General features: G+C 43.4%; 1 pseudogene; it reads right to left on the bottom strand.

Moving 5' to 3' along the window:
* Nucleotides 1-1,554: 1,554 nt before the first annotated feature.
* Nucleotides 1,555-3,003, bottom strand: LOC104496892 (annotated as a pseudogene).
* Nucleotides 3,004-3,933: the final 930 nt, after the last annotated feature.

The raw sequence follows: 3,933 nt of genomic DNA on the forward strand, positions 1-3,933 counted from the left end.
CGAGGGGTGATGCTGCGAAGGGCCATTCTGGTTTGTGGGGCGAAACCCCAGCGAGAGATGGCGGCAGGAGCTGTCACAGGTCAGGAAAGTTCCAGCTTTGCTAATCGAAAAGCTGAAATTAATTTAAGACAGAGAGCGAGCCCCACAGGCTGGGGGAGAACACATTTCAGCAGGTAACATGCAGCTCACTGCCTGATAGTTGTCTAAACCTAGTTCTCCCTGGAGCTGTGTTTGGCACCAGTGCTCCCCAGTACGGCCACAGTTCTCTTTGGGGGACACCTGGCAATACCTCCGTTTGACGGGGTGGGCTGGAAGCTAAGCAGGGCCACGCTCACCCATTTCACCCAAGGCCGGGTTGGCCTTTGTGGATATGACCCTTCTGCCTGATTGAAGGGCCAAAAAAACCGAACCAGAAAAAGGCTCTGACTTCTATGGATTTCCTTTGACACCAGAAACCCATTTGCAGAACTAAAACATTCCCTTTGGTAGGCGACTGGTCTCTTGACAGGCCAGAGCGCTTTTCAGGGTGAAAGGGAAAACACCACAACCGTTTGGGAAACATAAACATTCAACAACTATTGAAAAATTGCTGCTCTGCCAGACAGCAGCAGGAAGCCAACTTTCTGGCCACAGCGGTGAGTTGCTGTGAGTGGATACTACATCCTCCTTTGCCTGCATCCCACTCAGTGGATTATCCTGGATGTAGGAAACGAGCAAAAATTCTTGCAAAGGAGCCTAAGGTGAGACTCCACAATGAAGCACTTGATTTTATTACAGTCTTGCAAGAGCAGGTGTCCAACTAGTAGGCACACCCTGTCAGACCAATACATGGATTCTTATACCCTATTCCCAGCTGCCAAATCCCTCCCTTGTTTCCCCATTGGTTGGGTACTTCAAGGTTTACAGACTAACTCTACACGTCGCCTGCATGTTATAGTACATATCAGTTCATGTGTCGCATGTCTCATTATCGCAAGATTATGCCTCCCCTAGGAGGAGAAGTTAGTATTCAACAGCCTATAAGCAAGCGCAGTGCTGCTTCCAGAGGCTCCACTCCTCTTGAAAGACCCTAGTTTAACAAGTTTAAGGTTTTATAACCTTCTGTCTGGCTCCTCATTCATCTCTTTAATTGTCCTCTTTATCTTGCAGCTCAACCTCCAATTTGAAAACTCATCCCACCACCCCTCTGGTGTCCTCCTTATCGGGTTCTTACCATGCAAGAACAACATTCTTTTCTTTCTTTCTTACAATCCCCTTTTTCTAAGTTCTGTTGATTCTTGCAATTCCCTGTCTTAAGGTATAGTTCTATAAGAAGCTTCTAACCTAGCTTGCATTTTTTTCACATTCCTTTTCTCTTTCTTCCTCTTCCTTCAAATCCTGTTCTGTTAGGTACAGCAACTTGTCTTGAGAAAGTGGAGGATCTAGGGACATTTTCTTGGTTATTGCTGTTTCTATCAACCTTTGTACTAGTCCTCTTACACATGGAATAATACAACACCTTATAGCTGCTAATACCCCAGCTACAACAATTAAGGAGGTGAAAATTGATACTACCATTCCTTTCCACTTGCCAAACCATGAATCCAACCAAACGGCCAACGATGTATCTATTCTTGAATTTTCCGCTAACTCATCTGCTGAAGTGTTAACCTTTGTAAAGCTCTGGTAATAGTCCCATCAGGGGCAGTATTGTTGGGAATGAAAGTGCAACATTGTCCCCCCAGCATAACACAAACCCCTCCTTTCTCTGCTAACATCATATCCAGAACCATCCTGTTTTCCAGTGTCATTCTGCTGGTCGCTTCTAACTGTGTAGCAATTCCTTTCATTGCATCGCTGGTGTAATTTATGAATCTCTGTTGATTATAATAGTTATAATTGATCCAGTCTACATTTTTATTTACTGTGACCCAGAAAAAAAGAAGTGACTCAAAACCTGCAGCAATCTGATTTCTAGCCTTGAATTCATCAGGAACCCCTCGGGGGACTCCAATCGAGTCAATATATATTCTGTCATCAAAGGAAGTCTCTAATATATTTCTTTTAACTCTGTTTCCTTTCCCTCCATAAGTCTCATCTCCTTGAAATGCCAGGGTAAATGGAATAGCCAATTGTACAACAGCACATGTGCCTTTCCAATCGGATGGAAGAGTGGTCCTCAAAAACTTTCCTCCGCAATACCACCACAAGTCTGCTCCCAGAACCTGCAGTAATGAATAGTTCCCACCTCTATCATTTGTCCCATCCAGTGTTCTGCATCCTGAGAACTCCCCAAAAATCGGGTAGCCTTCACACCCTGTCGAGAGAGACAAGCCATGTGGTTCCCAATTATGCCTGTGAAAATAGGGGGTACCCGAATGTCTTTACTCGGCAAGGCTGGGAACAAAAGCGAGAGTGTTTAACAGGTATCATTTCCCCAGGCTGTCTCCTGCTGATATAGTGCAAGAATGCACTCCATCCCTTGTAGGATCATTGGACCATCTGAGGGGAAAGGGAACAACTTGTGGTTTAGGTCTACCTGAGACACATGCATAACAATCACTCTTGTTTAAACTTTTCACGGTGTATTTTATCCATTCCACCCGGGGCATTTGTTTCTCCATATCCTGTTTCCATCTCAAAGGTTTGTTTCAAGTCCTTAATTTCAACTACCTTTACTAATTCAGGATCATTTGGAGGGGTCCACTTTTCTATTGTAGGTAAAGTGGCCTTTATAGCTTCTTTTTCCATTTTATTTCTCAGTTTCCAAACTACTATTCTAAATCTACCTACGGGATCCTTTCCTGCCACCTTTACCCCAAGTCCATAGGTCCAGTTCTCCCCTCTATATGTTCCATCTGCTTCTATTATGGTAATGATGAAAGGGTTACATTCAAGGTTCTTACAACTAGGCATGGGTATTCCTTTAACTATAGTGATTTGAGTCTTTAACCTTTTCCATGGTTCATGTGGTGTAGCTGCCCATCCATCGTGTTGGGTAGTCCACCACACATTAGACCACATCCGGCAAGGAGAGCCTCTATAGCCGGGTATCGGAATGTCTGGGCAGAAGTATTTGTCATGACTACTCAATCTTCTTTGAAATTCTAAATTTCCACAGTCTAATATCCAGCAAGCATCAACCTGTATAATTTGTGCACGGTTTCCTTCAGTAACATTTACCCACAATTTTACTGGATAACTACTCACTCTTCCTCTTATACCCAAGGTTTTAGACAGCCCATAGTTCAATATTATCACTGTTTTCCATGTTAACATTGATTGTGTCTCTTTGTTTCCCATGACCTCAAAATCTATCTTTTTCTATACAACAACTAAACACTAGTCCAGTGAAACTCACAAGTAAAATCTCTGCTACAGTTAGTTCATTGGTTAATAACATTGACACTTTTTGGTTTCCTATTATTATATACTTACTGCTTTTTCAGTCTGATACGTAGAGGGTCTTTGGTGGGGTATGTGTGACCTGTGTGTCCTCGAGGGAAGGGTCCACTGGTCCTTTGAGTCTGCTGTAATAAGTCCAGCCTTTTTCAGCCATTCTTACTGCTGTTTCTGTAGTCAATAGCACCTGGAACGGGCCTTCCCATTTGGGTTGTACTTTAGTCTCTTTCTAGGACTTGATCAGGGCCCACTCTCCGGGCTGGATGGTGTGAACTACAAACTCAAGCGGTGGCGTTTGAGCTATAAGTCCTTTATTCCTGCAAAAAGATGACGACAGCCCCGGTTATATAGTCCTTAAGAAAAACATCCTTGGTTTCAAAGTGAGGGAAGTTGTCTCCTTTACCCATATAAGATAATCCGTATAACATCTCATAAGGTGAAATCCCCGTGTCTTTCCTGGGAGCAGTCCTAATTCTCAGTAGTGCTAAAGGTAAACACTTAGTCCAGGGTCGTTTAGTTTCTAAAACCAATTTTGACAGTTGCTTCTTTATC

This window comes from Buceros rhinoceros, unplaced genomic scaffold, assembly GCF_000710305.1.
Source record: "Buceros rhinoceros silvestris isolate BGI_N320 unplaced genomic scaffold, ASM71030v1 scaffold4067, whole genome shotgun sequence".
Classification (NCBI taxonomy): Eukaryota; Metazoa; Chordata; class Aves; order Bucerotiformes; family Bucerotidae; genus Buceros; species Buceros rhinoceros.